We start from the raw sequence: 9,434 nt of genomic DNA on the forward strand, positions 1-9,434 counted from the left end.
CAAGACTCCATCTGAAAAAAAAAAAAGTATTCCCAAATGGAGCCTCCCTCAAATCTGGTTTGAGTGAATATGAGAGGGCAAGACCACTGTACATTTTGTTTTCGTGTCTCTAGCCTCTTGGTTGTAAATGTCATGAGATTACCATATTGTATTCTGATAAAGCCACTGACGGCATGTCACAGTTTATGCTTTCTGTTATAAATGTAATAGCTGTTTCTAACATATTGTCTGTTAAGCAAAACAGTAAAATTATTCCATATTCTGCTTTCTCTTAGAATATAAGAAAGCCCGCCAAGAGATAAAAAAGAAGTCCTCGGATACACTGAAACTGCAGAAGAAAGCGAAAAAAGGTAACTCCTAAAATTCTGCCACTGATGTTACTTCCCAATGGAGGGCTTGATTTGTCTTTGAAGCGAAAAGTGTTCACTTCAGAGACTTCCTTAAGTATGATGGCCCTGGAAAACAGATGGGAGCAAATAGGACCTATCTGAGTTCACGTTCTCAGAGTGCAGAATAGGTATTAATTTGAGGCGGTTGCCAAGTGGGACTTGACATGTTCCTTCCCCCACCTTTGTCTTCCAAGCCTGACAGTTTCCATGCCTATTGTGCTTCGTAATGATACCTATAAATTTCTTAGAAGCCTTGGGATAATGCAGAAAAGCCTTTATGCAAATGTTCTCTAGTAATTATTACAGAAATTATGTCATTTTCTCCTGCAGCTTTCACAGCCTATAATCTTCAAAACCCTTTATTAAGTCTTGTGAAAGTGCTGGGAATGGGTGCAGGGGAAGCTGGGAGTCATGGCCATACAGGGGATTTTCCATGGTGTTTATGAGGGAGGAGCTTGATAATCTACCACTGAGCAAAACCAGGCAAGATGCCTTTCCCCCATGTCCTTGTTTATCCTCCTTGGCAAACCAGTGAATCGTCAGATCTTTGACCCACCTTTGTTCCTCCAGAACGGACTGGGAGTTCGAAGAGAAAAATCTAGCAGCATCCACTTCGCAAGCACTTGTAACATTTTACTACCACCTAAAAACGTAGGGACTTTCTCCTGAGCTAGAGAAGGTGACATTGCTTCCAGTCTATTCTTCTTTGACACCAAGTTTCTGAATCTGCTGCTTCACAGCTGATAAGATGGGGTTCTGCTATCAGGCTGCTCTGTGGGTGGTGTTTACCATTAATTTGAGACAACAACGTTTTCCAGTTGGGATCCCCCAGCCAGAATTTTCTCTCCCCTAAACCAGCAGTTCTCTGTTGGAAACAGAAGAAGACACATTTGGAGAGATGGGATGGTGGAGGGTGGTGTGGAGTGGGGTGATAATAGGACACAGGTTTTAACCTTGAACATTTCTATAAAATGAGCCCCCCACCCCAAATATTCACAACCACCATAAACCCATTTTGAGATAAAGGCAGTGGAATTTTCACCCACAATCAGATTTTCCATCAGCATTGGCCCCAGCAGTTTCTTTCGTATGTTTGTTTTTGGTCTGGAGCTTCTCAGATTTGTATCCTATCTAACCAGGGCACCTGGGAGCTAGTGTTTGACAAGTAATAGGGTTTGTGACATAGTAACATTTTAGTGACTGTAGAGGTAAACATTTATGAGTAAAATTACTACCATATTCCACGAAGTCCGAGGACCGGAGGGGAGGAGGCTGGTCACAATTCAGGGCTGAACTCCACGTAACTGACAGGTTGGCAGCTTTGAGAGAGGAGGGATTCCTGGACTGGGAGAGATGGTCCAGGGAAGATGTTTAGGCTTAGAAAAGGTTTGGGAGTTTGGTGAAAAGGATGAAGGAAGAAAAAGTAGTTATTTTCCCTCAACTCTTCCACCGCTGACTTTTCAGAGGCCCTAAGTTCTTGGCTGCAGTGATAGTCCTTTTATTTAAATTCTGCATGGAGGCTGAATTGGTCCTCGTCTGTCACTCAAAGTCACTGGCATTGCCCAATTAGCAGAATTTATACCTCTGGGTGAAGCCTGATAGGGTGATTGCAGTGCAACATCAAAAGAAGTTTCTGGCAATTAGACTTCCTAGCACTGGCTCAGGCTGCCTGCAGGATAACGAGCTCCCTATCAAGGCTGGATAGAAAGATTTGGGACCCATAGGATGCTGGATTGTGTGTAACGTGCAGAGAGGCATCTGGTCCTGAGACTTGGGAATGATTGGCATTTAGTTGTGTGGTTTCTTGGGCCACATTGGCCTGACGGATGAGAGAATGGAGGCTGGGATCAAGGGTTTCTGAAGTATCTGTCTTCTCAACCACAGCCTCACACTGGCAGTCTCTGGCACCATGTCTTTTCCCCATGAGATTGGTCAGATCCATAGCTTGGAATGTTCTGGAGAATTTCCAGTTACTTCAAGATACAACCAGAAAATAATTTTTATTTCTATCCTTTGTAAAGATTTTCTTCTAAAATCTGTAAGTGCAGTTTTGGACCAGGTGTTTCTATTTGTATATTTCTGGGATGAAAGCAGCCTTCTAAAAGGTACTAGAGTCACATTCGGACTGGACTCTTTTATGGAGAGCTCTGCTAGGAGGCATATGTATGGCTGAGAATGGACTGAAGAAAACACAACTCACTTAAGGGCTGGAAGAAATCTGGTTATCTGAGGCTTTCAGTTGTTTAGGGGTCTGATTAGCTGACATTTCCCTTTCTGCTAGAAAACCTTGAGGGATCTGTTTCATCTCCTTCAAGTGGCAGATTCCCAGACCCTTGGTTTGTAAAAGTGTTAGCAGTTCCTTTTGATGTACCATGCATTCAGATGGATGAAGCTTCTGGATACATTTTTTTGTCCTGATAGATGGAATCTGATGTATGCAGCCAGATAATCACTTCCTTTTTGATACATTTCCAGGAGATTCTCAAGCAGCTTCCTGCCATGCCTTTTTCAAAAACTCTGATCTTTGATCTAAAAATTCTTCGGACTCTCCTTTTAGCATTTCAAGTGCCTTTGTGTGTGTAAGCATGGTTTACCACCATCCTTGACGTGGGCAGACACACATGGATGTCATTTTTATTAGCAGCTCACTTTCCTTCTTACTCTGCAGATATCACCTTTTATCACATTCTTGGACTCTTTCTTACTATAGAGAGAGGTAGTTTGTAATCTAAAGGTGTTTAAATATTTCCATCAAGAAACTTTCAATGGTTTGCCTTTGGTAGGTTTTATCTCAAAATCATTTTTTAGCAACTGGGGATATGCTATGGCTGTGGATGAGTGTGCCTGTCTTGAAGGCAAGCTTGTCGGATGCCTGCTAGAAGTAAACATGAGGCAAAGAGTTAGCTAGTCCTCACCCTCAGAGAAATTCTGGGCTCATGCACAGAGTCAAGAGCACATGGCAGAGCCAGCATTGCCGACAGGTGGAGGGACAGAGGTGGCAGGATGTTGGGGGGGATGGTGTGGAGCAGACCCAGTAGCCCCAGGTTCTGAACAGTGTCTCTTGAGCCCTCTGCCTGCTTCATATCAGCTCATTGCCTTGGAGGTCTTGGAGGTGACCATGACCCAGTGGGGGAAAGTAGGAGAACATGGAAATGAGAGGCGTTTTACATTGTATTTACCTACGTATGCCACCCGACTGTACGGACTCAGCAGCCTTATTCTCATTTCACTACCATGTTGTTATCAATGTAAATTAAAAATTAATTCTGGGCTGGGCGCGGTGGCTCATGCCTGTAATCTCAGCTCTTTGGGAGGCTGAGGCGGGCGTTCAGCTCTTTGGGAGGCTGAGGCGGGTGGATCACGAGGTCAAGAGATCGAGACCATCCTGGCCAACATGGTGAAACCCCATCTCTACTAAAAATACAAAAATTAGCTGGGCGTGATGGCACATACCTGTAGTCCCAGCTACTCAGGAGGCTGAGGCAGGAGAATTGCTTGAACCTTGAAGGTGGAGGTTGCAGTGAGCCAAGATCGTGCCACTGCACTCCAGCCTGGGCAACAGAGGGAGACTATATCTCAAAAAATAATAATAATAATTCTGGTAAAGCCTTCTGTTTCCATCTGTAACTACAAAAAGTTTATCAAGGATTTTAAAAAATAATAATGGCCAGCATTCATTAAGTGCTTATTATAGTCATTGTTCCACTTATTACCATGACGTCATTAAACCTAAGAAGTCTTGATTTCTCTTTTTTTTGGAATCAGCATCTCACTAGGTGGCCTAGGCTGACCTCAAACTCCTGGGCTTCAGGGATCTTCCCGCCTCAGCCTCCCTAGTAACTGGGATTAACAGGCACACACCACTGCGCCCAGCAGGGACTTTTCTTAAGAGAGAGAGAACTGGAACATTGTAATATGTTAACTGCACAGCTGACATTTACATAATAGTTGACTCTATCACTTTCCACTAGAAGCTGCAAAGCCAATGTTGTAAATGTAACAAACAGACTCACAGAGGTCTAGACCAGTGTAGTATTTGCTGTTATGCTACGATTTTAAATTCTTTAATTTTTTTTCCGTTTTCATCCTGCCCTAAGCTTTGTCTCCTCGGATTTCCTAGATATTTTTCAAGTGACGGTAAACCACACTCGAAAGGTTTTCTTGCCAAAGCTTGGCTTCCTCTGGGTGTACATTTGTCATCTCTCTTTTTAAAAATCCTTGCTGTACTCCCTAGGGGTGGTCATTACTACCTGGTAAGGTTTTGTTTAGATGAGAAGGAAAGGATATTAGTAAAGCAGAGAAGGGGGACGTGGATGTGGGTTTAATCAGCCCTCATAGAAAATTTGGTGGCGAGCCATGGACAGTTTAACACACAAAACCAAGGTAAGGCTGCTGCTGCTGCTGCTTGAATACCGGTTTGACTTTATTATTTTCCTTTTTGTGTCAATTGTGTATCCTGCACTTTCTCACCGTGTGCCCCCCGCCAGTGGACACTCTTGGTAAGTCTACCATCCCAAATCTCTGGTGGCTGCTCACGGTGTGGTCCTTGCTGTGGGCTTTCCGTGGTTGTCCAGACCTCTGCTAGCTGCCCAGGTTTTCCTACCAGCTCAAAACAATCAACTGTGCCTACCTAATTTTCCACAACTTTAAGAAAATTGTGTGTGCGTTGTGTTTTAATTGTTCTCTTTTTTGGATGTTTAGCCATTTACCATGTTAGCACGCCACCCTGAGAGCCTTTGAATCATCATAATTCAATATTAGACTCATGGAAAAAAGAAATACAGAGTGACTTATACTGTTGTTTCCACAGTAAATAAGCATTTTTGCATACATATATACCTGCGTATATATGTACGTATATATTTACGCCACAAACAAAACGTAGAGCTGCAAGCCGCAAAATAATTCTCCAATCAGATTTGGTTGTGTTAAGCTTGGGAAACATCCTTAACTTTATCCTCTCTGCAAGACCATATAGCTCTTTCCATAACCGATGATTCATTTTTAAAAAAATAAATCAAAAGTATTTCTTATTTCAGTAGAGTTTGTGAAACGTTTCATTTCGGAAGTATCAGATCTTCCAATTAAGTAATCAGAATGATTCTTCTCGACTGAATGTTGAACTTCACTCTGTGGATGATCATGCTGCTAAAACTTCAAGTTGCTTTTGGAGTCTTGTTGCTGTCCTTCTGTCCTGGGAGGTCTGTCTGTGAGGTGTCCGTGTGGTTTATCTTGCCTGAGTGTGCCCAGGTGTTCTCTGAGCGTTTTACTGAACAGCTCCAAAGAAGCTTTTGAAGTGGCTTCTGTCATTTTACAGCAAACCCAGTGCACAAAGTTCTCCTTTGATGGTTGGGGCTGGCATGACCCACTATCTTAGGGGACATGTCTGCCTCTGTTTCCCCTCATGGTGATGTTGGGCTTGTGGTTCCCCAGCTTTAAAAAGGATCATCCTTTCCAGTTCTCAACGTTGTGATTATGAGACAGCTTCACAGTTTCTAGTAAACCTTTGGAAGGAAGGTAAGCCACAGCCACTGTTTTGCTTATTGCAGTAAAATTCACATCACAGAATTTATCATTTTAACCACTCTAAAGTATAAGTTTCAGTGGCTTTTAGTACATTCATGGTGTTGTGTAACCATCACCACTATCTGATTTCACAACATTTTCATTATCCCCGAAAGACACCTCATGCCCGTTAAGCAGTCCCTCTCTGTTTCCAAGTCTCCCCACCTACCCTGACCCTGACAACCACTCATCCGCCTTCTGTTTCTGGATTTTTATACAAATGCAATCATATAGTACATAGCCTTGGGAGGACACAGGCCCTTGAGTCTTGAGTTTTACTGGAACCTTTGCCGAGAGCCTGGCATGAGTCAGTTCGTGGAGTAAATAGAGCATTTTATTTATTTGAAATGATGGGAAGTCAGTTTGGAATGAATAAAGAAACTGTATAGCCTTTTGACTTTGTAAGTTCTAAAGATTCTGCTTATTTTTCAAAGAGAAATCTCTGCAGCCCCCTTTAGTTTTTTTCTCTTGTAGGGGCTGGTTCATAGGGCAAAGCCGCAGTGAATTTGGCTATAACAACACAAGAAAAGCTCTATGATTTGTAGCTCTTACAAATTTTTAAAATATTTATACAGAGAGAAAAAAAGAATAATTTTTTTTTAAGAATTGGCTCAGCCGGGCGCGTTGGTGTGGTGGCTCACGCCTGTAATCCCAGCACTTTGGGAGGCAGAGGTGGGCGGATCACTTGAGTTCGGGAGTTCCAGACCAGCCTGGCCAACGTGGCAAAACCCTATCACGATCAGTGACATGATCTCAGCTCACTGCAACCTCCGCCTCCCGGGTTCAAGCAGTTCTCCAGCCTCAGCCTCCCAAGTAGCTGGGATTACAGGCATGCGCCACCACTGCTGGCACATTTTTGTGTTTTTAGTAGAGACGGGGTTTTGCCATGTTAGCCAGGATGGTCTTGAACTCCTGACGTCAGGTGATCCTCTTGCCTTGGCCTCCCAGAGTGCTGGAATTACAGGTGTGAGCCACCCTGCCAGCCAGTGCTGGGATGAATATAAGCAAAAGGTATAACCTGGGGGCAGAGAGGAAGGAGCCTCGCTAAGCCTGGAGGTAGGGTAGTGATAATGAGGAGGATAATGAGGAGGAAGATGAGGGGGTCAGCTGGTGAAGAATGAGGAGGGGTATTCAAGGTAGAGGGGACAGCATGCACCAACACGTGGCTCTTGTCATTTAGAAAGGAGCACCAGCAACGGTGGTGAAGGGTCGACATGTCACACTGTGTGTTTGATGCTCCAGGGACAGCCTTGAGGCAGGGCTGTCATCCCACCAAGGGTGGACTGTGTGCATAGAGAATCATAGTGAGCCCTGGCCACTCAGCCTCAGGCTTCCTGGACCGTGTCTCCCCACCCCACACTGACCTGCCTCCAGGATGGTTCAATCACTGGGCCTCAATTCTGATCAGACTCCAAAGTGGACCCCAAAAGCCTCTCCACATCATTCTTCCTTTCTTGGAAAAAGCCTGTGAAATGTGAATCCTTTCCCCTGTGCACAGTGGTTTGCTCATCCCCCAGCCATATCCTGCCTGTGCACTCACCCACAGGAATGTTTCTTGTGTTTACAAAACCAGTGGAAAGCACTCTCAGAATGACCCTGAGACCTGCAATCAGTGGATCAATTGCCCTGCCTCTATGGTAAAAATTGAATCTGTCTAGATTCCCTGCAACCCCACCCCCCTTGATTTTGAAGAGGGATAGTACTAGGAGCTCTCCTTCCTACAGGGATGTCAGTGGAGTGAGGAGGAAGAACAAGGAGCAGGCGGTGGGATAGTTCCAGCCAGTTCTTCGAGGCCAAGCCCAGGGCTTAGAAGGCTGATGAGGAAATACAGAATGTGGGCACAGCCAGACAGCTTCTGTCTGGGTGGAAGCCGGGGTGGTAGAATTTTACCCTTAGACCTATTGTGACAATCAGGAAGCTGCCCCTGACCTGAATCCATAGATGTCTGAATTTAACTTAGAAATCTCCTGTAAGGCTGGCACAGTGGCTCATACCTGTAATCCCAGCAATTTGGGAGGCTGAGGTGGGAGGATCACTTGAGGTCATGAGTCTGAGACCAGCCTGGCCACCATGGCAAAATCCCATCTCTACTAAAAATACAGAAGTTAGATGGGCATGGTGGCATGCACCTGTATTCTCAGCTACTTGGGAGGCTGAGGCAGAAGAATCGCTTAAACCTGGGAGGCGGAGGTTGCAGTGAGCTGAGATCGCTCCACTGCACTCCAGTCTGGGCGACAGAGTGAGACCCTGTCTCCAAAATAAAAGAAAAGAAATCTTCTGCAAAGGGATGTTGCATTTCAGGTGAATGCACGTAGCCTTCAGAGGCTGGGCTATTTATTACTGTAACTGAGGATTCTAGGTAAACACAAGCCAAACAGATGCACCAGAAGCCTGGAGCTGTGAACTCTTCCTTTGCAAAGCTTGTCTCCGGTAAAACCTCACATAGACACGGCTCCTTGAGTGCCTTGCCTGTGACTCTGGTCTCAGAATGCCCTGGGAGTCCCTGTGCACAATAGTTCTGTTAAGGTGCAGGTCACCTGACTTCCCTGTGGCTGCATTCAGGGACCAGAGGGAGACATATGTAGAGTGTGAAGGCATGCCAGGAGCTGAGTACTTTTCTTAGCGTTAATTTTTGCCCAAATACAAAACAGCAGAAAAGGAAACAGACAACTTGCTTGAAATATTTATTCCTTGCATAATATGGTTTCCATCTCCCTAGAGAACACTAACGGGATGAGCAAAGCCTGACGGAATGGCAGGGTGGGAAAGCGGTTGCTGCCTCTTTTGAGCTGCAGCCCATCAGCCATTCCCGGTTTTTGTGGGACTAATTGATTCACGCCTGGTGCCATTCTTCCATTCATAAACATCCGTGATTGCTGCAGATGAGTCCTGCAAAACACTCCAGCCTCCACGTATCAGTTTGTTCTTTGATTCATTGAGGAAAGGGATATGACATGCCTCCCCTGTGCTAGACTCTGTTAGCTGCTAAGGAGGTAAAAGTAGCATCTACCCTCAAGCTGTCCCCAGAACGAAGAATGCATTTATGTTCCAACATCAATTCTCTGACCGCAGCTGGCTGTCCTATTCAGTTATGACACTGCCTAGTGTTAGTGCAGACCCCACAAGGTAAGAGGTCAATCCTGTGAGACTGCCCCAAATTCAGTCACCAGCCACAAGTGAGGTCCCCATATTCCTCACACTTCTGCCCAGCCGACCACAAATTTGGGGGTTTCTATCACCCCCTCGCCCAACAAGTTTAATAATTCTCTAGAAGAACTCGCAGAACCCAGGAAAGCACCATATGTACAATGACTGGCTTCTTATAAAGAATGCAGATTGTAGCCTTGTTTACCACATTAAGGATGTTCAGAACTCTGCTGAAGCCCTTGAAGCCTTTTTGACTTCTAGATAATTCCACCGTGACAGTGTGTATTTGGATTAGACTGTGGCTTAACTGGACATCCAGTTAGCAAGTGGTGG

At 44.9% G+C, this 9,434-nt stretch overlaps 1 protein-coding gene across 2 annotated transcripts in view; it reads left to right on the forward strand.

Moving 5' to 3' along the window:
* The first annotated feature begins 279 nt into the window (after nt 1-279).
* MTSS1 (metastasis suppressor 1) overlaps nt 280-9,434 on the forward strand; it is a 35,433-nt gene continuing 26,278 nt past the window's right edge. For both annotated transcript variants that reach the window (XM_011949267.1, XM_011949268.1), the window contains exon 1: nt 280-350. The gene's annotated coding sequence lies outside the window, so the exon portion shown is untranslated. The remainder of the gene's footprint in view (nt 351-9,434) is intronic.

Source organism: Colobus angolensis, unplaced genomic scaffold (genome assembly GCF_000951035.1).
Source record: "Colobus angolensis palliatus isolate OR3802 unplaced genomic scaffold, Cang.pa_1.0 Scaffold295, whole genome shotgun sequence".
Lineage (NCBI taxonomy): Eukaryota > Metazoa > Chordata > Mammalia > Primates > Cercopithecidae > Colobus > Colobus angolensis.